At 48.6% G+C, this 27817-nt stretch overlaps 1 pseudogene; it reads left to right on the forward strand.

Annotated features, from left to right (window-relative positions):
* Positions 1–7384: 7384 nt before the first annotated feature.
* LOC123125707 (uncharacterized) lies at positions 7385–13127 on the forward strand (annotated as a pseudogene).
* Positions 13128–27817: the final 14690 nt, after the last annotated feature.

Raw genomic sequence — 27817 nt, forward strand, 5'->3', positions numbered from 1 at the left:
GGTCCTATTGGAAACTAAGGGATATTAAGGACTCCTTTTAATAGAGCATTAACACTTAGTGAATACATGAACTCCTCAAACTACGGTCATCATCGAGAGTGGTCCCGATTGTTGTCACTTCGGGGTTGTTGGATCATAACACATAATAGGTGACTATAGACTTGCAAGATAGGATCAAGAACTCACATATATTCATGAAAGCATAATAGGTTCAGATCTGAAATCATGGCACTCGGGCCCTAGTGACAAGCATTAAGCATAGCAAAGTCATAGCAACATCAATCTCAGAACATAGTGGATACTAGGGATCAAACCCTAACAAAACTAACTTGATTACATGGTAAATATCATCCAACCCATCACCGTCCAGCAAGCCTACGATGGAATTACTCACGCACGACGGTGAGCATCATGAAATTGGTGATGACGACGGCGACGGATTCCCCTCTTTGGAGTCCCGAACGGACTCCAGATCAGCCCTCCCGAGAGAGTTTAGGGCTTGACGGCGGCTCCGTATTGTAAAACGCAATGAATCCTTCTCCCTGATTTTTTTCTCCCCGAACGTGAATATATGGAGTTAGAGTTGAGGTCGGTGGAGCTCCAGGGGGCCCACGAGGCAGGGGGTGCCCCCCACCCTCATGGACAGGGTGTGGGCCCATGGTGTTGATTCTGTCGCCAGTATTTTTTATTAATTCCAAAAAGTTGCTCCATGGATTTTCAGGTCATTCCGAGAACTTTTATTTCTGCACAAAAATAACACCATGGCAGTTTTGCTGAAGACAGCGTCAGTCCGGATTAGTTACATTCAAATCATGCAAGTTAGAGTCCAAAACAAGGGCAAAAGTGTTTGGAAAAGTAGATACGATGGAGACGTATCAGTGATCTTTCCAGCCTCACAAGCCCCACAAAGATTATCTTTGAGGAATTTGACACCCTCGATGCCAATGACATGCTTCTTCTTCGCGAGTGTATGCAAGTTCCTCATCCCAGCATGACCAAGTCGTCGATGACATAGCCAGCATTCTGAAGCTTTTGCAAGTAGACACATGTTAGGCTGTGGTCCTGCAGAGAAATCAACAATATACAAGTCTCCTTTCCTAAAGCCTTCGAAGACTTTGGGGTTGTCAGATTCCATTAGCACAATGCAACGCTATTTGCCAAAGACGACAACCATATCAAGATCACAAAGCATTGAGACAGACATGAGGTTGAATCCTAAGGACTCGACAAGCATGACTTTGTCCATGTGTCTATCCTTTGAGATTGCAACCTTACCTAGACCCAATACCTTGCTTTTGCCTTTGTCAGCATAGGTGATATGCTTCAGATGAGATGGTGACAAATCAGTGTCCATCAACAAGTTCCTGTCGCCGGTCATGTGGTTTGTACATCCACTGTCGAGGACCACTCTGTAGCTTTAGGTTGTTCATCCTGCAGATGAATTAGTGCAACTTACGAACCCATATACTTCATCAGTGAAGAATATGATATCAATTTCATCAACAGTAATAGATATAGCAATGTGAGGACGAGAGAAATGAGTGATTCATTTCTTCATGATTAACTTACGTCCATTCAAGCACATTCAGGTCTCCAGCAAATTCTTCAGATGATTAAGTTCATCTGGAGACCTGACCCTGCATAAGAGATTAGTTCTTTTTCTTCACCACCCACATCTGGAGGGGTGGCAAAGAGTTCATCATTCTGCGAGCTCCATAAGAAAAAGGTGGCATTGAAGGCAGTGCACTTTGTTTCACAGAAGAGTGGTTAGGATAAGCATATGAATAAGCAGATAAATTCTCTGGGGACTTATGAACATAATGGTTTAAAAAATGATGCACATATTCATAGCCTTTAGACTTTCCCTGCGAAACAGAAGTGTTAGCACGATGATGTTCATATGAGGGTTTTGATCCATATGAAGAATTTGGTCCATATGAAGAATTTGGTCCATCTGAAGAATTTGGTATGGGGTTCCTTTTCTTCATAGGTGGTGTCATGATGACATTCACCTGAATATTTTCAAGGCACCTTTTGGGAACCTAGATTTTCTTCATAGGGGGGCCGTTCCTGCAGTTAGTTCCAACATATCGAGCAAATACTTCACCATTCTGATTTTTGAACAATTTATAGTTGGAGTCAAATGACTCATCAGAGGAATATGAAGAATCACAGGTAAAGCCAGATAGAGTGCATGTATCTACAAGAGGTCCTTTTGTAGCAACCCATGAGGTTTTGGGATACTTCTCGGGTTTCCAGTAGGTCCCATCAGCGTTGAGTTTCCTCTCAAAGGTAATACCCTCTTTCCTAGGGTCCCTGTTCAAGATCTGCTTTTTGAGCACATCACAAAGAGTTTGATGCCCTTTGAGGCTTTTGTAAATGCCTGTCACATACAATTCCTTCAGCCCTACATTATCGTCAGTGATACTTGTGGTATCCTCAGATGAGGAATTTGTGACCACAGAGACAGTTGAAGAATTTTCAGCAATAGAAGCATTTGAACATTCAGGTGATGAATTAGCAGATTCATGCTCAATGCATTTCAGACATGGTGAAATAAATTATTCTTGAGCAGCACTGATCTATTGAGCAAGCAATGAATCATTTTCCTTCTGAAGATCTTCATAACTCACTTTTAACTTCTCAAGATCTTGCTTTCTCTGAAGAAATTCATAAGAAAGCTTCTTATGATCAGTTAAGAGAGTGTTATGATGATTTTGAAGGTTTTCAAACCTAGTTTGAAGTCTCTGAAGATTATTAGTCAGAGTCTTAGTTCAATTCAATTCCTCACCCAACAGGTCATCGCTTTTGTCTAGTAGATTTTGAATCTTTTCCAAAGCCTTCTGTTGTTTAACAACAATTTTAGCAAGTTTGGAATAACTAGGCTTGAGATTGTCATCAGATTCATCCTCACTAGAGTCAAAGGGGGAATGTTTGAGTACCTTGACACCTTTTGCCATGAAGCAGTTGGTGGGAGCATAGTCATCGACGCTCTTGGCAGCAGAGTTGGGGAGGTCATTTTCTTCAGTGTTGAAAATGGACTTGCTGATGTAAGCAGTAGCGAGGGCTAAGCTCGCCACACCAGAGTCTGACTCCTCAGGTTCCTACTCTTCCACATTATCCTCAGATTCAACTTTAGAGTTCATTTCCTTGCCAATGAATGCCCGAGCCTTCTTGGAACTGCTCTTCTTGTGAGATGAAGACTTTGAAGATTTTGATGATGAAGACTTTGAAGATTTCTTCTTCTTCTTTGAGTCATCAGAATTGTCATCTTTGTACTTCTTCTTCTTTGATTCCTTTTCCCACAGAGGACAATCAAACATGTAGTGACCAGGTTTCTTGCATTTGTGGCAATTTCTCTTTTTGTAGTCACGATACGAGGAATCATCATTTCTTGAAGACTTTCCAAAGCGACCGCGGCGAGAGAACTTCTGGAATTTCTTCACGAGCATTGCTAGCTCCTGGCTCAGTTCTTCAAGATCACCAAGGCTGCTACCAGAGTCTTCACCTTCAGACTCAGAGACTGCCTTGGCCTTCAGTGCACGTGATCTTCCATAGCTCGGTCCATAGAGATCTCTCTTCTCAGCAAGCTGGAACTCATGAGTGTTTAGCCTCTCGAGGATATCAGCGGGATCAAGTGACTTGTAATTAGCTCGCTCTTGAATCATCAGTGCAAGAGTATCGAATGAGGAATCAAGTGATCTCAGCAATTTCTTCACCACCTCATGGTCGGTGATGTCAGTGGCACCAAGTTCTTGAAGCTCATTTGAGATGTCAGTGAGGCGATCGAAGGTTTGTTGAACATTTTTGTTGTCGAGTCTTTTGAAGCGGTTGAAGAGATTGCGAAGAACATCAACTCGGGAGTCACGTTGAGTTAAGACTCCTTCATTGACCTTGGACATCCTGTCCCAAATCAGCTTAGCAGTTTCCAGGGCACTCACTCTATTGTACTGTCCTTTGCTTAGATGGCCACATATGATATTCTTCGCTTGAGAATCAAGTTGCTTGAGTCTCTTCACATCAGCAGCATTCACAAAAGGAGTGACTAAGGGAATGCCATTTTCCATAACATACCAGAGATCGTTATCAATTGCCTCAATGCATGCACATCTTGTTCTTCCAGTAGGGGTAGTTCGTTCCATCGAAGGTAGGACACCCAGCCGAGACCTTGATCATACCTGCAGTCGACATAACTAAAACTCCAGGCGGTTAAACCAAAATCACACATAACAAGTTAGTACCTTGCTCTAATACCAATTGAAAGTGCATTAAGTCAACCAGGGGGGTGAATAGACGATTTTTACAAATTCGTCACTAAGGAATTTTAGGGTGAGGAAATTCCTAAGTCATGAACAACTAGCAGCGGAATAAGTACTCAGGTATAAGCATAACAGAGCAATAGCATAGTCATCATGATGAAATGAAAGACAGACGTAGAGTACAGAAAGCATAAACACAGGATAAGCAGGCTGAAGAGAATGTGACTGCAGAAATAGAGAAAGTCTTCAGTCAAAGTCTTCAAACAGTAATGATCAGGTTCATCAACACATGAATGAGGAAATGAAAGGGTTGAGGAAATAGAACCAGTAGGCTTGGTGAATACAATGATTTGGTAGACCAGTTCCAACTGCTATGACAGTTGTACGTCTGGTTGGAGCGGCTGAGTATTTAAACTCGAGGACACACAGTCCCGGACACACAGTCCTCACCGTATTCTCCTTGAGCTAAGATCACACAGACCTCTCCCAACACTCGTGGTAAGTCTTCACAGGTGACTTCCAAACCTTCACAGACTCGGTCACTCGGCAATCCACAATTCCTCTTGGATGCTCAGACCATGACGCCTAACCGTCTAGAGGATACACAGTCCTCAAAGGTAACAAGCGTCAGTTCCACACAGGAACAATCTCTTTAGTGATGCTCAATCACTTTGGGTTTGTAGGTGTTTGGGTTTCCTCACTTGATGATTTTCGCTCAAAGTCCTCGAAGGATGGGATGCTCTCAATTGACAAGTGTCAGTTTCTCTCGGAGCAGCCAACCAACTAGTGGTTGTAGGGGGCGGCTATTTATAGCCTAGGGAGCAGCCCAACATGATAAGACATAAATGCCCTTCAATGATATGACCGTTAGGTGGTAGGATATTTTGGACAGCTGGCACGTAGCACAACAACGGTCGGATTTGAGGTTCGAATTCCTCAGCGCTATCATGTTCCTCACTATGTAGGCAATCCGCACTGGCGAATTCCTAACTCCTCAGTCAGAACAAATTCCTCATAGACCAGAAGAACTTCGTCTCTGTCACTGAAGAAATTGACTGAACTGATATGAGATTTCCAATGGCTTCATTCAAAAGGATTGGGTAGGTGTAGGATTTTGAGATGAGCATCACTTGGAAATCAGTTTCCTTAGTATTACCTCGACCCCCTTTAACAGTACGGTGTTTCCTATTACTCAAGAAAGAGAAAATGAAACTACGAAAATAAAAGTCTTCACGCTTCATAATCCTCGCATGAATATTCAAGTCTTCAAGGTCACACCAATTTCATCACTTTCAAAGTCTTCAGGAGAACCAAAGTCTTCAGCTGAAGACATTCATTTTTAGGGGTCGACTTTCACTGTAAATATCAAACTCCTCATTGACTTATAGAGCCTGTTACACTCACAAACACATTAGTCCCTTAACCTATAAGTCTTCAATACACCAAAATCACTAAGGGGCACTAGATGCACTTACAGTATTCTCATATAATGTGTTAATGTTTATTTGTGACCTTATCCCATGATAATATCATAGATGAAGATACCAAATGGTTACTTTGGGGTTGCCAAATGTTACTCCGTAACTGGGTAATTATAAAGGTAACTTTTGGGTACACCAAACAAGTATTACGTGATAAACGATAGTTCAAGACCGTGATTTGCCCTCCGACGATGGAGAGATACACTTTGGGTCCACTCAGTATTACGGTGTCCATCATCGTCTCGCCAAACACAATGACTAATGATACCGAAATACAGAAACAAGAAAAGAGTACAAACTGGTAACAAGGATAACTAGGTATAGTGATGAAGGTGTTAATCATAGGGACACCGTAAAACTCTCGTCTTAAGTTTTGTAACGTATTGCGAGATAAAAGGAATTGTATACGATAACATATGGGTTCGATCGATAACGATCTTCGTTGATATGTGGGAATTATGGTGAGTGTCGAGATTTGGCCAATAATTATTGACTGAAAGATGTTTTAGACATGTCCATATATTATTGAACATGTAGGATCACACGCTTAACGACTAGAAGTACGTAGAAGGACCATGAGATAAAGATGAGATAAAGGAGAATGAGAGAGAAGGGTTCCAAAAGCGGAAGGGTCGGAAGAGTCCAAAGCTTCTGAAAGGTTCATAGTGGGCCTACCCCGCTGCCATGGGGTAAGTCGGCCCACAGAGGCCCAAGTCGATAGCCACCTTAAATTATTGGGGGGAAAGGCAAGTCGGAAGGAGGAAGGGAGTCCTAGACTAGAGACTGGATTAACTACCGTGCATGGGAGGTCCCGTGCACGGTCCAACCGTTGGTAGTTGCGCTGGGATTCGTACCAAACAATGCAACTCACCCATACTTTTTCATATGATTTAAATATTGTATCAATCTAATGTTTTGGCTTTATTTTTTGAACTTGAAATTTGGTTTAGGATTTGTTTGCACACTTGTGTTTCTGATATTGAAGCCTTCCAAACGAAACCAATCTTGAATATATTTTGACAAGGTTTCAATTTTGAATTAAAAAACATGGGTAGGTGCACCAGTTTTTTTACCAAAAAAATAATTTAAAAATGGTTGAAAAATCATAAAAAAATAATTATAACAAACTTGGTCAAGTGTTACACTCGTCATTTTTGTTGCAAAGAAATAACTTTCGAGGTATTGTTGGTGAAAAACAAAATCAACACTACATTAGAGTTATTGCCATGTGTAAATTGTTCTTTTGCTCAATTTTTTTACAGGAGTTTTTCTTTTTCAAAAATTTTATACGAGTACAGCAGTAGGTTAAGCTTGTTCGAAAAAAGTTTCCAAGATTTTTGACTTCTTCGTGAATTGCTATTCTTTTCCGGGAAACCATTTTCTCATGTTCATCTACAACTATGTGTATCAGGGTATTTTCTTGTCAAAATGTATTTAAGAGCGGTCTTATTTCAAAGTATTAACCATAGAGAACACAAATGCCAACGGATCATAAATTAAACTTTTGATTCAATGGATAAATTAGATTCAAGCTCTAAAATCTTATGAAAAAGGCATAGATAATGAAAAATTAAATGTGCAGTGTAAGAGGGAATGGAGGAGAGAGATTGAACCTCAAAGAAATTAAATGTGGATGGGAGAATCTCTTGTTTCATCCTTTTTTTAGAACGAAGGCGCAAGGGAAAGCCCGACTTTGAATTAACAAAGCCATCAACCGGCCAGGGATTACACAAGGCCATCATTACAACCACTAAACATCTGCGAAAAGCCGCAAACAAGAAACGAAAAGAGCAGCAGATACATAGTGTTGCCGAAGCAGCTTACAAGCACCAAAGACTAAGCCCTATAGGGATAAGCAAATTAAGCACTAGCTAGAAGTCGATGGCGTCCACCAAGTGAAGTAGATCAAGCTGAGCAAACCGGAGGGGTTCTTCATACTGAGACAAAGTCCAGCGATGGTCACGTCCTCATCTACACCGAAAGGTGACAGCTTGTTCGATCCACTCCTCTCCAAATCCAGAGGGGACCCCTGCCCCTCGCCTTGGCTCAAAAGGCGCCGGACCGCTGGAATATGGAGAAGCTCACCCTAGAGCCAAGATAGGACACGATGCCGGGCACCATGGGAGATTCTCAACCCGACACAGTGCTGCACGAGGAACCAGATGAATTGCCACACCGCAGGTCACCGCTCCAACCACCAAGGGGAAAAACTGCACAAATGCACTGACACTGAACAAACGAACAACGAGTAAGATGAAGCAACCTTACAGGAAGCAGATCAAGCCTGAATGGATCGACTCCATGCCCAAGCCACCGCATCAAGTTGTTGCTAGCAGAAGAGAGGAGCCCTATCCCCTCCCTGCCAAAGAATGGCGCCAACCGGCGAGCAAGCAAGAAAGGATCCGGCGAGCAAGCCAAAGCAGAGCATCACTGCTACATAAACAGAGCACCAAGCTTCATCTCCCTCGCTGCTGACACAGCCAACCTGACACCCACCTCACAGCACTCTGCACACTCCTGCCATGCCCAAGACGACACCTTCAAGAAGGTGGTGACACACGTTGCGCCGTTGCCGTCCAGTCTTGAAAAGACAAGGGTTTTCACCCGGGTCATGGAGCAGGAGGGAGAGGAAACGAACCTCGACAAAGCCTCCGAGGAGGAAAACGACACCTGTTGTGTCGCCGATGCCGTGGCCGGAGAGCCAGCCAAGGATTTCTCCCGATCCAGTTCCGCAGCTCCAAGCAACCCCACCAGCCACGGATCCGGCGTTCAGAGGCCGCCGGCGACTAGATCCGGCGAGGAGGAGCGCGCTGAGGGGGAGTGGAGGCTGCCTTCAGATCCAGGCCCGAAACAGGGGGGGCGCCCCCGCTGCGACCGGCGCCAGCGCCCGCCGTCACTCGCTGCCCTCGCGACCAAGAAGACGGGGGGCAACACCCGCGACGCCGCTCGCCGCAGAAACGGCACCGTCGCACCACCCGAGGCCGCTGCCTCGGCGCCCAAAGCCCTCCGCGAGGAGCGAAGCAACCAGATCCTCGCCGCCACCGTCCTGGGCGACCACGCGGGCTTCGCCGGAGGCCTCCTCGGGCGGCGGCGAGGGGGGAGGAGGAGGGGAAGGGGGGCCGGCGGCTAGGGTTTTCTCGCCACCTGAGTCGCCCCGAGCGGAGCGACGCTGGGGCCCTAGGGTGACCATCCTCTTGTTTCATCCTAGACTAGACCAGGACTGTCTACCTCAAAGAAAAAGAAAAAGACTAGGACTGTCCGGCACAATGAGGAGGGATTCCTCCAACAGAGGAGACCGGCGAGAAGGGAAGAAGCGAAATCCCCTTCCGACGATCACACATTAGGGTTTGGGTTCGGTGATGATCTCGATTGCCGGCAGAGATGCCGCACGGGAGGACCCCGTTCAATTTGATCCAGAGTTCGGCTCCGGCGCTGGTGGCAGTGATGAAGGCCCGTCTCTCAGATCGTCCTCTGCGCGTGCTATGGTCTGGCCGCCATCGGATTCATCACACGAGCTCGCGGACCAGGAGGATTACAGAGTCAGCGAGGAGGATTTCCGCAAGCACCTCGCTGTTTTGTCCAGCAGGCCTCGTCCCACAACCATCGTCGGGCCCAGGATGGACAGTGAACAGCAACGCAAGGTCGACTAGCGCCTTGCGCTCTACCGCATCAGAGCATCCAAGGTTATTATTTCCTGGCATTCCCCCTATTATCTTGTGTGCACATCCCGTCTTGTGTGCGCATCCCGTCTGTTTTCTGCTAATTTATCTGCAATGCTCCTGCAAGTTTCTGATGAACTTTATCTCTCACGGCTTGTGTTTCTGTTGCACATGCAGATGGCACAGGGAGTGCCCATGGATGAGCTGGATGACATGACTCTGAGAAAGGAATACTCCCCGGAAGCTCTCGAGGAAACGTATTACTTCAGTGACTACGACCATGATGACAGCATTGATTGGTACTTCGACCCTGACCACTCGGTCCACTCCTACTTGAGTGACTACCACCGCCTTGTCCTTAAAAATGGAGATGTAAGTGGCATCCGCTCATACTCATAACGATGCCTAGTTCAGCTTCAGCTTCAGCATTTAGTTTATATAGCACGCGTGAATCAATTGCGCATTTCAACTAATCTGATACTTCTGCTTGGACCAAATAAGATGCCGTGTTCCTTCTAGTTGCAAATCCTTGTCGCGGTGTTCAGTTTTGAAGCAATATTAATAATTCGTAGCACCTTTGTATGTATTTGGATTGATCATGTAAAAGTGCCATGGTGGTATTTTTCACACAGTGATTTCTCTATATTAAAGTTTTGTAGTTCTGAAAGTGCCAAATATTGAAATTGCATCCTGGAGACTGTGGGAAGTATGAAATATCCAGACATGGTTACACACTCACTACTTCCCCTGATGTCGAAGCTATGTTTTTGAAGCTTTTGTTTTTCTTCAGAACTGTCCCTTGTTTTAACACTTCAGTGATGATGAACATTGTACACAAGTTTAATTAGCACAGTAAATTTGTTTAATAGCATCGAAACCTTTCGTTAAGTAATGTATGTCATCTATTTCTTCTCTCCCTTGGGAGTGCAGGGCACGAGGTACCTTGACTGGGAGAAGTACTGCTCATGGTTTACTACCTATGAAACAGATGAAGAGTATCTCAAGTACTTTGAAGAAATATCAAAGAAAATCAAGGTATGCATCATCAGATGTACTATGAAGGTTTAATCTACTCTAATTTCTTCATCTTTCTAGGATACCAATAACCTTTATCTTTTGAGACAGTGGATTAAACGTTACATGGAATTTGAACGAGGATCTCCTGAGGTAAACATGCCGTAAAGAAAACCATGTGGAGTAAAAGGTACAAATGAAGTATAATACCATGATAACCCTTTTGCTCTTTAGTGGATGGAGGTGGAAGCTAGAGGATTTCGGCAAGCAGTGGAGATCGCGCTAGACTTTCCCCACATGAGCTTTGATTTAGCTTTGACTGTTAGATCCGTCGGGATCGGTTAGGCTAGATATTCCGGTAGTTCTTACCTTCTTCTTGTGGCTCGAGGAGCTCCTGGTGCCGGCCATGGTGATGGTGCCGGAGATGACAGAGAGAGGTGAGGTGGCAGTGGCTGTGGTGGAGCTTCCCGTCGCTTCAGCGCCTCCCTCCAGATCGGATTAGGGTTAGGAGTGGGGAACAGTGGCGGCGACGAACCTCGTACCCTGTGCCCTAGTCCCCACCTCCTCTTTATAGCACTGCGCGACAGGGGCCCACCAACCTTGCTTGGGCTGGACGCCCCCGATCAGGGCGTGGGTCAAGGGCCCAATGAGCCGTTGGGCCCATTGGAGGAGAGATCAATCTAACATTGACTGCATACACGGTACAATATATCTCTTTCAGTAATTCCTGAGATCAGCAACAGTTCTTGTTTTATTTGACATCAACATTCTTTTTATTCAGGATCATATTTTTAACACGAGATTTGATCATTTTGACCGTGAAGAAATTGATCCTCTTCTTTTTGAGATTTGGAAACGTCTCACTAAGCGAAAGGTTAGCATCGTACCTTGGCATGTATAGTATGGAGCTGTCATTTGTGGTGTACTCATCCAATGAAACCTTGGTCTTTACAAACAAAACCATAGTATCTGTTTGTGTTCACTTGGTGATTTATGTTCCGTTCTTGGACATTGCTCAGATTACATTCAGACAGGCTCTGGAACAAATCCAGCAAGAGAACATGTTCCCTCGACAGGAGAAGTGTATACAATTTGTACTGGATAATAGTAGTATCTATACTCGTTTGCAATCAACTGTAAGTTCCTGTAGACCGCGGTTCTGCAATTTATGCCCTAATCCTATGGAGTTCTGATTATTGACGTGCATTATCCTTGCTAATCCTTTCATTTTTTTCCAGTTTGATACTTGCGTGGAAGATATCTCTGATGAGGTATGTATGATATATAAAAATTATATGCAATTTACAGTGAATCACATCGTTGAGTGTGCTTTTTTTAATGAGGGCCCACCTCTCGATTCCATTAGTTCTAGACAGGTTGAACAGCTACCGCTATCACTAGCAGTTCAAAAGAAAGAAAATTAAAAGGATTAAAGCGAAAACTAGTTACTGACCAGGGTATAACACACACGAGCCACAACCCAGCAGAGAGTATTAGCAGCTAACAGTTCTAAACTGCAAAGCAGAGTCAAAACACATCAGAAGTTACATAGCCCATTACATTGGCAAGTTGCTGTGAATAATTATCCAAACAATCATCAGGGCAAGTTTTGGATGCAGGTGTCCCATCTGCTTCTCTAGGTACACTGTTGGTGGAGCGCCTCCTGATGTTTCAACAGTTTATCCTCTAGGAAACTTAGTCATTGCCTGTTTGGAGCCCTGCCCATATTTTTGTGAAGGCTAACAGGAAAAATAAATAAATTCAGCCGACAAATTTATTAGTTTGTGCTCAAAGCAATCCCTGTTTCTAGTCTTCCAGATTGCCCAGCGTGAAGTTGCCAATCCCGACACTTGTTTGGAGACACTATTTACTATTTGGTGGTGGCGTGGCTGCATAAAATTGCAGAGAAATCCAATAGTAGGGACTAACTATTTAGATATAGAAGATAGTGCGTCATTGTGTTCTTTTAATTTTTTTGCTGTATTCGGGTGAGTTTAAACCGTCTCTCTGCTGCGATACGAGCAATATGGGATGAAGATAGCACATCATTGTGTTCTTTTAATTTGTGTACCTTCTTAAAATCTCATATAGATGACACAAACCTTTGATTGCTGTAGACTCCAGAGGATGAAGGACGTAGGTTGATTACAATGGCGGTTTGGAGTAAGGTTATGCATGCTTGTTCTGGTACAGTCTGCGAGTTCCTTTTTTATTCTTGAAGATTGCAACTAAACTTCATTTTAAATTTCAGCTTCACAAAGAGAAGACGTGGAATGAATATATTATGAGGAAGATAGAGATTGCTAAACACATTGGGTTGGATCTCCAAGTATGTATCCATCTTGCATATCCTCGAAATTTCCTGTGACTGTACATGTTTATTCGTCTTAAAGAAAACTGAGGCCTCGTTCACCTTGCAGGCTACATGTATCCGAATTTAATACCCAGAAGGATGTGGACTGTTGTTGTCGAACAAAATATTGTTCGTTGCTCACTTGGATGAAAACTAAGATGTATCCGTGTAGTATATGCTGATAGTGCATTGAGTTGGAGCGCGGTGATTCGGTGCCCAGATCACCTGGGCATGGACAGTAAATTCAAACTTTAAAAAGGAACACTGTTTGGACCCAATTTTGTATTTTTGCGTAGAGGTCCTTAAATTTCCAAATACCACGAAAATCTGCACGCTCCTTGTGCAGGCGGGCATTTTTTTATTCCAGAAGAGTTTAGAATTTTGTACTTTTTTTGGATTTACTGTTCGTTAGGTGCAGAGCTTTGGCTTGGATGTGAATTACCGCTTGAGTTGCAACTTTTTTTTTTCGAGAAAACGCAAATGGCTTTTGCGTTTCATTGCATTGGAAAGAAAGGGGAATTTACATCCTCCTGGGAGGTAGTTTTACACAGCCAAGAGGGCCTAGTGGACATCCCAGGATGGTGGCAAAACAACCCGAGCCCTTGTGCTCCGGCCTTTGCCCAACATCGGGTCTCGTCTTTAATCCTGTCTACAAGCTCATTCAGCGAAGGCCTCACATGGTCGAAAACACACGCGTTCCTATGCTTCCAAACCATCCACGGCACCAATAGGCGCCACAGATTTGAGGGCCTTGCGAAGCGCTGGCGGTGTGAATTCCTTAGCGCGCAGCCACCAATCCATGAGCGAGCCGTCGTGATCGGGTGTCGGTGCCGGTAGGCGTAGCCAAGAAAGGACCTCGTGCCAAGTCTGCCTGGTGAATGGGCACGCAAGCATCAGGTGTCCAATCGTCTCTGGTTCCTGGTCGCACAGGAGGCACCGTGGGTGGTGTTGCAGGCCACAGTGATGATGTTATGTACCTAGGGTAGGGTCATGGACCTATCTAGGATACCATACCCAAGGACATCCTTAGACGAAGCTACCTTCGAGTCGACCAAGAGAGACTCCACTCGACCGGCTAAAAGACACTCGACGAACCTAAAGACACTCGACCATGAAGACTCACTCGACCATCAGGAGTTCAGGATCTACTACGTATCCAAACGGTCTGTAATTAAGTAGTCTTAATGGTCATGATGACACTTTATGTAGGGCGTTACCAGTAACGTCCGGCCTTAATGTACTTTAACCCTCTGCTACGTGGGTTGGCTGGGGTCCTGGCGTCCTCTATATAAGCCACCCCCCTCCACTGGTAGAAGGGTTCGCACCCCTGTAACTCATATACACATAAACCAGTTGACCGCCTCCGGGCTCCGAGACGTAGGGCTTTTACTTCCTCAGAGAAGGGCCTGAACTCGTTAAACACTCGTGTGTACAACTACTCCATAGCTAGGATCTTGCCTCTCCATACCTACCCCCCATTCTACTGTCAGACTTAGAACCACGACAGTTGGCGCCCACCGTGGGGCAGGTGTCTTAGCGACTTTTTGGAGAAGTTGCAATTTGTCCGATTGCCTTCATCATGGTTTCCGGCGGAGCTCTGGTCGAGGGCCGCGAGATCCGTCTCGGTGCGCTCGCTTTCATCGCCGACGACTCCGCTTGGCTCCAGGAGGCACCACTCGACATCGACGCGCTCCCCGTCCGCGGGGCGACGCACTTTCGGGCGTGTGTCCGCGGCGTCCTGCTGCGGCAGCCGTCGACCCCATACCGGTCGACTCCTGTGCCGTCCTCCCTCCCTGTCTCCCGCCAGCGCAAGCGCTCCGGTCGGTCGAGGCTCCAGCGATGGGTGAGACACGCAGTGGCTCGCCAATCGGCCACCACCCAAGTCGCGGCAATTGAGCCCGACGAATCTCTCTACGGCCTGTTCGACCTGTCGACTGGCTCCGTAGAGACTGCATCCGAGTGCGATAGCAGTGATCCAGCGGCGGAGGTCCTGATGGTCAACGGGCCTCGTAGTCCTCCCGGTTTCCCCCGCAACGACGGGATGGACGACGGGGGCGACCCCGCTCAGGCCCACGAAGAGTATCAGCCCGAGCCACTCACTTCTCAGCAGAGGGAAGAACTTCGCCGCCGGAACATGGATGCCCTGCATACTCCCATTGCAGGAGAAACTCCTGAGGCTCGTGCCCTGGAAGAGGCGCGTTTGGCCAACTTGGCTGAACGCACTTGACTGGAGAACCTCCAGCGAGCACTCGATGAGCGTGCGCGTCAGCGAGTACCCGACTCCCGCCGACGTCAGCTCTTTCCGCAACCGACTCAGGTATATCGAACCCCGATTCAAAATTTGGCAGCTGCAGCCCGTATAGCGGAGTCAATTCAGCCCTCTCAGTCGGAGGCTGGAAGAGGCTTGATGCAGATCAGGGATTTGCTCCAGGTGGCAGGAGATCAGAATTCAGCTGTGTCACAGTCGCGCAACAGGATTCACAGTCGATCCGTCGCTGCGAATACTATTCAGTCGGCTCACAGTCCAAGGTCGCCTCCGAGGCGCGTGGGACGTGAAGGCCGGCGGGACCACTATGATGATCGATTTGATCGTGATGACAGGCGTCGAGTGCCCACTCCTCCCCCGAGAAGTGGGTCTAACGCCCATCGGCAGCAAGATGACAGACGCCAGCTCAGTGTTGGGCGGAGAGCTCCAGTCGACCCCAGAGAGCCAGGCTTTGACGCGAGATCCATCATCGTGCAAGGTTTGGTCGACCGGAACAGAGCTCATAGAGGTGGCCATGACAGAGATGTGCCCACAAGCAGCCGAGTCCATGTTTCAGGTCCAGAATGCTTTAGCAGAGCCATCAGAGCCGCAGTGATACCCCCCAACTTCAGGTTGGCGACTGGAGTGAGTAAGTTCACCGGAGAGTCTAAGCCTGAAACTTGGCTTGAAGACTACCGAGTGGCTGTTCAGATTGGTGGCGGTAATGATGAGGTGGCCATGAAGCATTTGCCACTTATGCTAGAGGGTTCGGCCAGGGCGTGGTTGAATCAGTTAGCTCCTAGCAGCATTTACACCTGGGAAGATCTTTCCCGAGTGTTCGTCAGGACGTTCGAGGGAACTTGCAAGCGACCGGCCGGATTGACAGAGCTGCAAGTTTGCGTACAAAAGTCGAGTGAAACACTGAGAGATTACATCCAGAGATGGATCACTTTGCATCATACTGTAGAGAATGTGTCAGACCATCAAGCGGTCTGCGCCTTCAAGGATGGTGTCAAGAACAGAGAGTTGAGCCTGAAGTTTGGTCGAACTGGAGATATGACCCTGAGTCGGATGATGGAAATAGCCACCAAGTACGCCAATGGCGAAGAAGAGGACCGACTCCGGAGTGGCAAGTACAAGCCGAGTCAGTCGGATAAAGGAAACTCCAGTCGGAAGCAAAAGCGGAAGGCCGAGCCAGCTGCTCCTGGAGAGGCTCTGGCCGTGACTCAGGGCAAATTCAAAGGGAAGCCCAAAGGATCTTGGAACCCCAAGAAGGTAAAAGATAAGGAAGGTAATGACGTGATGGATCTACCGTGTCATATCCACACGAAGAAAGACGAAGAGGGTAACTTCATCTACCCAAAGCATACCACTCGCCAGTGCCGGCTCTTAATCCAGCAGTTTCAAGGAAACAGCCGAAGGACAAAGAGAAGGAGTCGGACAAGGCTGAGGACAAGGAGGACAGTGATGGAGAGTACCCTCATGTCAACTCCACTCTGATGATTTTTGCTGATGTAGAGAGCAAAAGTCGACTGAAAGTGATCAACCGTGAGGTCAATATGGTCGCCCCGGCGACACCAAACTATCTGAGATGGTCGCAAACTCCCATTACTTTCGACCAGTCTGATCACCCTACTCACATTGCCACCCCTGGGAGGCAAGCGCTGGTGGTCGACCCAGTCGTCGAAGGCACTCGACTGACGAAGGTATTGATGGATGGCGGCAGTGGATTGAATATACTGTATGCAGAGACGCTCAAGGGAATGGGCATTCCGATGTCCAGGCTCAGTTCCAGCAACATGAGTTTTCACGGAGTCATCCCGGGAAAGAAGGCTGAGTCACTCGGCCAAATAGCTCTGGATGTAGTGTTCGGCGACTCGAAGCATTTCCGCAAAGAGAAGCTGACATTTGAAGTCGTGGATTTCCGAAGCGCCTACCACGCTATTTTGGGAAGACCAGCCTATGCCCGCTTCATGGCTCGACCATGTTATGTGTACCTCAAGTTAAAGATGCCTGGCCCCAAAGGCGTGATCACCATCACTGGCAGCCGGAAGAAGGCAGAAGAGTGTTTCCAGAAAGGCTCAAAGATTGCGGATGACCAGATAACAGTGGTAGAGCTGGAGGAATACAAGAAGAATGCAGATCCGAGTGATTTGCTGCGGGCCAAGAAGCCCGCCACAGAGTCAGCATTTCAGTCGTCTGGGGAGACGAAGCCAGTTCATATCCACCCGACTGACCCCAATGCAGCTCCGACCCATATTTCCACAACACTCGACTCTAAATAGGAAGAAGCGCTCATCCAGTTCCTCCGTGAGAACTGGGACATCTTTGCATGGAAGCCAGCTGACATGCCGGGTGTTCCCAGGGGGCTGGCTGAGCATCGCCTTAGAGTCGACTCAAAAGCGAAACCCGTTAAAGAACATCTTCGACGGTCCGCCGTTCAGAAGAAAAAAGCCATTGGCGAGGAGGTGGCTCGACTCCTTGCAGCAGAGTTCATCCGAGAGATATACCACTCCGAGTGGCTCGCCAATGTCGTCATGGTTCCCAAGAAGGACAACTCACTTCGCATGTGCATTGATTTCAAACATATCAATCGGGCCTGCCCGAAAGATCATTTTCCTCTCCCTCGCATCGACCAAATTGTCGACTCGACCGCAGGGTGCGAGAGATTGTCTTTTTTAGACGCTTATTCCGGGTATCATCAGATCCGTCTGTATGGACCTGACGAAATCAAAACAGCTTTCATCACTCCATTCGGGTGCTTCTGCTATATCACCATGCCATTCGGCCTCAAGAATGCCGGAGCCACGTTCATGAGAATGATTCAAAAGTGTTTACTCACTCAAATCAGTCGGAATGTGGAAGCGTACATGGATGATATCGTGGTCAAGTCGCGAAAGGGTTCCGACCTATTGACTGACCTAGCCGAAACATTTGCCAATCTCAGAAGGTATGATATCAAGCTCAATCCATCGAAGTGCACATTCGGAGTACCTGGCGGAAAGTTACTCGGTTTTCTCGTTTCAGAACGAGGAATCGATGCTAACCCAGAAAAAGTTGGCACCATACTCCGAATGAAACGCCCTGTGCGTGTGCACGACGTCCAGAAGCTTACTGGATGCTTGGCCGCTTTAAGTCGATTCATCTCTCGCCTCGGTGAAAAGGCATTGCCCCTTTACCGACTGATGAAGAAGGCAGACAAGTTCGAGTGGACTCCAGAAGCTGATGCAGCGTTTGCCGAGTTAAAAACTCTGCTCTCCACCCAGCCGGTGCTTGCTGCTCCAATCAGCAAAGAGCCTCTGTTGCTTTATATTGCAGCCACAGGACAAGTCGTCAGTACAGTACTTACGGTCGAGCGGGAAGAAGAAGGGAAAGCCTTCAAAGTTCAGCGCCCAGTGTATTATCTCTCTGAAGTTTTGACCCCATCGAAGCAAAGATATCCTCATTATCAGAAGCTTGTATATGGGATCTACATGACCATGAAGAAGGTTGCTCATTATTTCTCTGATCATGACATTACAGTCGTCAGCGACGCACCATTGTCAGAGATTCTGCAAACAGAGATGCAACTGGTCGAGTGGCTAAATGGGCGATTGAACTCCTTCCCCTTGATGTCAAATTCGAGGCAAAGAAAGCCATTAAGTCCCAGGCTATAGCAGATTTCCTTGCCGAGTGGATTGAGCAACAGCAGCCGACTCAAGTTCACTCGGAGCATTGGACCATGTTCTTTGATGGATCTAAGATGTTAAATGGTTCTGGTGCTGGGGTTGTTTTGGTTTCCCCCCGAGGAGATAAACTCAGATATGTGCTCCAAATCCACTTTGATTCCTCCAACAATGAAGCAGAATATGAAGCACTCTTGTATGGGTTGCGCATGGCCATTTCACTCGGCGTCCGTCGCCTTATGGTTTATGGCGACTCAGATTTGGTGGTCAATCAGGTGATGAAGGAGTGGGACGTTAGAAGCCCAGCCATGACTGGATACTGCAATGCAGTGAGGAAGCTCGAAAAGAAGTTCGAAGGGTTAGAGCTCCACCACATACCCCGACTGAAAAATCAAGCAGCTGACGATCTGGCGAAGATAGGATCCAAGAGAGAAGCCATCCCCAGTGATGTGTTCTTGGAGCATATCCACACTCCGTCAGTCGTAGAAGATCCTTTTACCGATGAAGCTCCGCAACCTAAGAGTGTTACGGACCCGACTGAGGTTGAAGTCCCAGCAGTGGTCGACCTGATCATGGAAGTTCTAGTGATCACTCCAGATTGGACAGTACCATATATCGCGTATATCTTGAGGAAAGAACTCCCGGAGGACGAAGAAGAGGCTCGACAGATCGTCCGCCGATCTAAGGCCTTTACCGTGATAAGAGGACAGTTGTACAGAGAAAGCGCGACTGGAGTTGGTCAGAAATGCATAACACCGGAGGAAGGTCGAATAATCCTTGATGACATCCACTCGGGGACCTGTGGCCATCATGCGTCCTCTCGGACCATCGTGGCCAAAGCATACCGAGCCGGATTTTATTGGCCAAGAGCGAATGAAATGGCGAAGGAGATAGTCGACAAGTGCGAGGGATGTCAATTTTACTCCAATATGTCACACAAGCCCGCGTCAGCTTTGAAGACTATACCACTCGTCTGGCCCTTTGCAGTGTGGGGTTTGGATATGGTCGGTCCTTTGAGAACAGGCAGAAGCGGTTTTACCCATGTGCTGGTAGCAGTCGACAAGTTCACTAAGTGGATCGAAGCTAAACCCATCAAGAACCTCGATGCCGGTACTGCTGTCAGCTTCATCAGAGAATTGATATTCAGATATGGAGTCCCGCACAGCATCATCACTGACAACGGGTCAAACTTCGACTCCGAAGAGTTCAGAGCTTTCTGCACATCTCAAGGCACACGAGTCGACTATGCTTCAGTCGCTCATCCACAGTCGAATGGACAGGCAGAACGAGCCAACGGTTTGATTCTCAAAGGGTTGAAACCCCGTTTGATGCGTGATCTTAAGCATGCGGCTGGTGCATGGGTCGACGAACTTCCCTCGGTGCTTTGGGGGTTAAGGACCACGCCCAACCGGTCGACTGGAAGAACTCCATTCTTCTTGGTCTACGGAGCTGAAGCAGTCTTGCCGAGTGACCTTCTCCACAATGCTCCCCGGGTCGAGCTCTACACCGAAGCTGAAGCAGAACAAGCGCGGCAGGATGCAGTCGACCTTTTAGAGGAAGAAAGGGAGATGGCTCTGATCAGATCGACCATTTACCAACAAGACTTGCGTCGCTTCCACGCCAAAAACGTGAAGAGTCGAGCCTTCCAGGAAGGAGATTTAGTTCTCCGAGTGGATCAGCAGAAACCACACAAGCTTGCTCCTTCTTGGGAAGGTCCCTTCATCGTCACCAAGGTTCTCCACAATGGAGCATACCGTCTTTACAATGTCGAGCATCAGATCGACGATCCCCGAGCTTGGAACGCGGAGCTTCTCCGCCCCTTTTACACCTAAGTATTCACTCGGATGAGTTGTAATAAAAGTACTTTTGTAGTTTATTTATCAAAGACAAGAGCTTTATAATTTTCCTAGTAATCATTATTTCTTTTGTCCACTCAAAACAATCCCCCAGTGGGTGGCTTGGCCGCGAATCCGATTCGCCCAAGTCTGTAAAAAAAATCCTAACCAAGTGGTGAGCCAGTCTCCCACACGAAGGCTTAGCTGCGAAATCCGTTTCGCCTAAGATAAACAAAATCCTACCGAGTGGTAAGCCAGCCTTCCACTCGGAGGCTTAGCTGCAGTCCAAGTACTCGCCTAAGATAAACAAAATCATGTCGAGTGGTAAGCCAGCCTTCCACTCGGAGGCTTAGCTGCAGTCCAAGTACTCGCCTAAGATAAACAAAATCCTACCAAGTGGTAAGCCAGCCTTCCACTCGGAGGCTTAGCTGCAGCCCAAGTACTCGCCTAAGATAAACAAAATCCTGTCGAGTGGTAAGCCAGCCTTCCACTCGGAGGCTTAGCTGCAGTCCAAGTACTCGCCTAAGATAAACAAAATCCTGTCGAGTGGTAAGCCAGCCTTCCACTCGGAGGCTTAGCTGCAGCATTGCGCTCACCTAAGTACAAATACAACGTGCGTTTCGCAAGGAGGACGAGGTGCAGGTCGACTGCTACCCTCTCCTTCCGAGCTACGCCACAAGTACAACGTGCGCTTTGCAAGGAAGACGAGGTGCAGGTCGACTGCTACCCTCTCCTTCCGAGCTACGCCACAAGTATAACATGCTCTCTGCAAGGAGGACGAGGTGCAGGTCGACTGCTACCCTCTCCTTCCGAGCTACGCCACCAATACAAAATCCTACCGAGTGGAGAGCAAACCTCCCACTCGGGGGCTTAGCTGCAGCCCAGTGCTCGCCTAAGTTCTTGAAAATCCTACCGAGTGGAGAGCAAACCTCCCACTCGGGGGCTTAGCTGCAGCCTAGTGCTCGCCTAAGTATCTAAAATCCTACCGAGTGGAGAGCAAACCTCCCACTCGGGGGCTTAGCTGCAGCCTAGCGCTCGCCTAAGTATGTGAAAATCCTGCCGAGTGGAGAGCAAACCTCTCACTCGGGGGCTTAGCTGCAGCTAAAAGACCAAAGCGGTGATAAATCAAGGGGCCAGTGCTCGCCTAAGTGTATTGGGGAACAAGTCGATTGCAATGAGCGCTTCGCTTTAACCTGCAAAAGACACCTCAAACCAAATGCAAACATATTCAACGTCGAATCCAAGTTCGGATAACACCTAACGGAACCGAAAGTGCTCAGGCGCTAGGCCTGTTAAGGTTTGTCGGTTACAAAACTCACTCGGCATACCGAGGCAAATTTAAAGTATCAAGCTCAGAAGTTTTTTACCCCTCCTGTGGAGGGCTGGAAGGTGCAACAAACTCGTCCAGATCAATTCCATCTGCAATCCGAGTGGCAGCAGCAATGAAGGTCTCCATGAAAGATCTGAAATCGTGCTTCTTGGTGTTAGCCACCCTAAGAGCCACCAGCTTGTCCTCTCGTGCATCCTTGCAGTGAACGCGGACCAGAGACAGAGCAACATCCGCACCGCACCTGGCCGAAGACTTCTTCCACTCCTGCACTCGACTTGGGACCTCGTTCAGTCGAGTCATCAGGGACTCGAGGTCGTTCTGGAGTGTCTCTCTTGGCCAGAGTGTTGTGTCGATGCGAGAAGTTGCGACCTTCAGCCTTGCGAGATAGTCGATGACAGCAGCAACACGAGATTCAAGCCGGAGCACATTCATGGCGACTTCATCTTTCACGGGAGAGTTGATGGGGTCCAGGTTTACTTCCAGTCGACCAGTCTCCTCTTCAAAGTTCTGACAAAATTCTGCAAGCACAACCACCGAGTCAAGACAAACAGTCGGAGGTTACAATTAAAATATTTGTTTGATACAAAGGATTACCTTCAAGCATGAGGAACAACTTCTTGGCGAGTCCACCCAGATAAGCCTCTAGATCGTTCTTCTTTCTCTTCAACTCACTGGCCTTGTCATTCAGGGTGGTCTTGTCACTTTTCAGTCGACTGACCTCCTGGTTGGCAGCATCAAGAGCAGCTTTCAGATTGGTGTTTTCTTCTTCAAGCTTGGTCACTGAAGCCAGCTTCTCATCTGCAAGCCTGGTCTTCTCTAAAGCAGTTTTTTGCATCTCAGCCAAGTCAAGCTCTTGCTTCTTCAGGGCATCCCTCACTTTGTCTGCAAAGTTACAGTGAGATTAGATTCGGAAACAAGTAAGAGGCAAAGGCAATCATCAAAGGCCTCACCAAGCATACCTTTAGCTTCCTCCTTCACCTTCGTTAGGTTCTCTTGGGCTAGTTTCAGATCGAGCTCGAGCTGAATGTGTTTGTTCTCCAGCTCAGTATAACGAGCCGCAAGGTCACAGGATTTCTACGAAGAACTAATCGACAGATGTCAAAGACAATTCACTTCCGAGTGAGTAAGGAAAAATCATAGCGTTTCTAAGACTACGGCCGAATACAAACATTCGACCATAGTCTCGGGGACTACACCCAGTGGGTGCACTCAGCGTGCCCCCACTAGTTTCATCAGTTAGAGTCGACCAGTCGACCAACAAAAAAAGGGGAGAGATGTTCTTCAGACTATAGTCGACTGCCAGCAGTCGACCACAGTCTCGGGGACTACACCCAGTGGGTGCACTCAGCGTGCCCCCACCGGTCTAAGAATCTATTCGACCTAGTCGAGTAAGGAAAAAACTTAAAGCCTATGGTCGACTGCCAGCAGTCGACCATAGCCTTGGGGACTACACCCAGTGGGTGCACTCAACGTGCCCCCACTAATCCGGAATTTCAATCGACACACCCAGTGGGTGTAGGACAAACTCTAAGAATTTCAGAAAGAAGAGTTTTCAGATATCATATCCTAACAGAACAGGCAGTGACCGACTGACCTGAACATTACTCTGAAGAGCCGAACTGGCGTCATAGGCTGCCTGGCTGGCTTCTCGTATTGCCTTCACTTGCTCCATCATGACCCCCGCTTGGCGTATTGCTTCTTTAGCAGCACTAGCTTGGTCTTCTGGAACGGGGTAGGTGGAGAAAAGCGAGGGTTGAGCAGCACTCGACGACGAAGGACGAGCACTCGTCAACGGCACCGCAAAGGTTACGGTAGGCCGAGTGACATTGTCTCCCTCCACGACCAACGTCTCGGGTGCTGGCACATCCTGAGTCGCCTTGCCAGCAGACGTTTTCTTGCTCCTCCTCTGCCTTGGTGGTTCCTCGTCGTCGTCGTCAGGAAGGTCAATAACAATGTTAGATGAAGCTGCAGAAAGAATCAAAATTAGAGACAATAAGTCAGTCGACTGAAAACGGCATCACAAGAGTCATACCAGGTTTTGAGGTAGCAGCATCCTCCATCTCGTGGTCTTCAGCCCTGGCCGAAGTATCAGAAGTAGCAGCACTGCAGTTCCAGAAGTCAGTCGATTGACCCATGAGTCGACCAAGAACAAGTTCATGAAACGGGGAAAACTCAAGACTACCATTACCCTGAGATAGTGGGGATCACCATCTTCATCTTCGGCAAGACCTTCGCAGGTTTCGACGGTGCCACTCGAGATTGCTTCGGAGCCTTCTCAGTCGGCGCCGGAGAAGTAGTCTGAGGGCGCTTGGTCGACTGGGTAGCGGTCGCGACCCCCTTACCACGCTCAGTCGCGGGATCATGGACAAGCTTCGAGCGTCTTTCCGAGCGGGGAGGTGCAACTTCCTCCTCCTCCTCCTCCTCTTCCTCCTCATCAGAGTCTTCAGCTTCATCATCGTCGTCAGCATCCGAATCCCACTCCTCCGGGCTTTCGCCCCCACTTCCTTCCTCCTCTTCAGTCGGCGTCTGCGCTCCATTGGGCATCGAGTATAACTCCGTGGTGGCCTGTCAAGCAACAAAGCAAAACAAAGATCACTCGACCAATTCACAGCGAAGCAGGATGAATAAAGCAAGATTGCAATTGGAAATAAATGGCCATACCGTGTCCGGTGTGTAGGTACAGTCGAGTGGTGGGATCCTTCTGGCCGCTCGAGGGTTGTCCTTATTCCCCGTGATTGCGGTCACCCACCTCTCCAGTGTGGCGTCGTCGACCGCCTCTGGATGGACCCGAGTGGTGTCCTCGGTCCCACAATACAGCCACATCGGATGGCCTCGGTACTGAAGTGGTTGGATGCGCCGCCTAAGGAAGACCTCCAGAAGATCCATACCCGTCACTCCTTCTCTAACGAGTTGGACTACGCGCTCCATCAGCATTTTTACCTGAACTTTCTCCTCAGGAAGCACTTTCAGAGAAGAGGGTTTGTCCACTCGGTCCATGGAAAACGGAGGGAGACCAGTCGACTGCCCCGGCGTCGACTCGTCTTGGCAGTAGAACCAAGTCGACTGCCACCCTCTGACCGACTCAGGAAGGGTCATGGCCGGGAAAGTACTCTTATTCCTCATCTGGATCCCAAGACCACCGCACATCTGGACAACCTTAGTCCTCCCATCGTCCGGACTCGCCTTTTTCACTGTCTGTGAGCGACAGGTGAATATGTGCTTAAAGAGACCCCAGTGTGGTCGACAACCCAGGAAGTTCTCGCACATGGACACAAAGGCAGCAAGATAGGCGATGGAATTGGGGGTGAAATGGTGGAATTGCGCCCCAAAGAAATTCAGAAACCCTCGGAAGAAAACACTCGGCGGCAGAGAAAAACCATGGTCTACATGAGTGGCTAAGAGAACGCACTCACCCTCCTGCGGCTACGGTTGACACTCGGTCCCCGGAAGACTTGCTGACCCGTGGGGGATCAGTCCCTCATTGGCTAGGTCATTGAGATCTTTCTCGGTGATGGTCGAGCGGATCCAATCCCCTTGGACCCAACCCTTTGGCAGGCAGGACCTTGACAAAGATCCGCCCCGACTGGACGGTCTCCCCTTTGCTTTCCCCGTCGCCGTCGCCTTCTTCGCGCGCTCTAGGGCCGCCATCTTCTCCTTCACCATTGTCGCCGGCGAAGCGCGCAAGGAGTGGATAGGCGGAGGCGAGATCAGACGCAGTGGGCGGAGGTAAATATGGAGGAGAGAAGAATGGGAAGGCACTGTTCGAAAAGCCCTCGCCCGGCGCTTTATATAAGGACGCTTCCGAGTGGCTGGCGAGTGGGTCCGGGCAGTCCTGTCACATCCCGAAACAGTCGCGCACGCACGATACGTGGCAAAAAAGGCAGCACGGAAATCGAGGTATCCACGCCTTATCCCTTCCGAGTACCGCGGTTCGCCCCGCTTCGCGCGCTTCCCAAATTTCAGATCCCGCAAAATCCGCTAACAACAGATCAATCTGTCAGACGATATCTTTCCTGCAATCCGTCGCTCGGAAGTTCACTAAAGTTCAAAAAGTTCACTCGACAGAAGACAAGAATGGATCGAGGCGACTGAAGTAAAAGTTGATGCCAACGCCGAAAGAAAAATCGCCGATCCAAGATACAACATAATCAAAGCACAGGAAATGAGTCGGAGAAAATCATCAAATCCTTCCTCACTCGAACCTCGATCCATTCGGGGGCTAATGATGATGTTATGCACCTAGGTAGGGTCATGGACCTATCTAGGATACCATACCCAAGGACATCCTTAGACGAAGCTACCTTCCAGTCGACCAAGAGAGACTCCACTCGACCGGCTAAAAGACACTCGACGAACCTAAAGACACTCGACCATGAAGACTCACTCGACCATCAGGAGTTCAGGATCTACTCTATATCCAAACGGTCTGTAATTAAGTAGTCTTAATGGTCATGATGACACTTTATGTAGGGTCTTACCAGTAACGCTCGGCCTTAATGTACTTTAACCCTCTGCTACGTGGGTTGGCTGGGGTCCTGGCGTCCTCTATATAAGCCACCCCCCTCCACTGGTAGAAGGGTTCACACCCCTGTAACTCATATACACATAAACCAGTTGACCGCCTCCGGGCTCCGAGACGTAGGGCTTTTACTTCCTCAGAGAAGGGCCTGAACTCGTTAAACACTCGTGTGTACAACTACTCCATAGCTAGGATCTTGCCTCTCCATACCTACCCCCCATTCTACTGTCAGACTTAGAACCACGACACATGGCGCGCAAGTCTCTCCGCGGTCCAGCAGCGATCTTGACACGCCAACCAGTGGAAGAACTTCACCTTGGGCGGCGCCCAGCTCCTCCAGATGAGTTTCCAAGAATTGCAGCTCGTCGCGCCCTGGAAGGTTGCCCGGTAGCAGGATTGGGCTGTGTAAACACCGTTGGCTGTCCACCTCCAGAGTAACATGTCTGGCTCATTGGACAACTCGACATGCTGGACAAGGTGCCAGAGCTTCAAGTATTGACCAATCTCTGGGATGCCTAGCAGGCCATGGATGTCACACGCCCATCTGTTGCCGGCGAGGGCCTCCGCCACTGTAGTGGATTTCCTGCGCCGTTTGGGGATGCACAAGATAAGCATGGGCGCGATCTCGTGGACGGATTGGCCGCCGAGCCAACGGTCCTCCCAGAAAAGGGATGTCCTGCCATCATCGATAGCCATGGTCGTGGAAGCGTAAAAGAGCGCTCGCTCCTCCGTCGTGAATTGCAGGTCCAGCCCCTGCCAAGCTCGATCCGAGTCCGTGCGCACGAGCCATAGCCAGCGCAGCCGGAGCGCTAGTCCCGTGCGCTCGAGGTCCCTGACACCGAGGCCACCATATTCGAGTGGACGGAAGACCCGACACCAGTTGACGTGGCAGTGACCACCGTGGGCGTCCGCGCGGCCGGCCCAAAGGAAACCGCGCTGAATCTTCTCCAGTTGCTTCAGGGTTTTCTTTGGAGGCGCTAGCGCAAGCAGTTGATGGATCGGTATCGCACTAAGCACCGACTTGACGAGTGCTAGGCGTCTCGCTTTGTTCATCAGCCAAGCTTTCCAGGAGGGTAGCCGGCCCGCCACCGCGTCGACAAGGGGTTGCAGCTGGGCAGCGGATGGGCGGCGAGTGGAGAGCGGGATGCCGAGATAGGTGACCGGCAAGGCCACGAGGGGCACCCAAGTGGCTCCAATAGCCCCTCGCCGTGGCCGTCGGCATGAAGGATCATGGCCGAGCTCTTGGCATAATTCACCCGTAGCCCAGACGTTGTACCGAACATGTCCAGGATGCCCTTGACAGTGGCAATTTCCTTGTTAGTGGCATGGCAGAAAAGCATCACATCATCGGCGTAGAGAGATATCACCGGGATGGCTCGCGGGGGGTGCAGCTGCTGGAGGATACCCGTTTGCAGAGTGAGACGCATCAGCCTCCCAAGGGTGTCCACCGCCAGCAC

Source organism: Triticum aestivum, chromosome 1B (genome assembly GCF_018294505.1).
Source record: "Triticum aestivum cultivar Chinese Spring chromosome 1B, IWGSC CS RefSeq v2.1, whole genome shotgun sequence".
NCBI lineage: Eukaryota > Viridiplantae > Streptophyta > Magnoliopsida > Poales > Poaceae > Triticum > Triticum aestivum.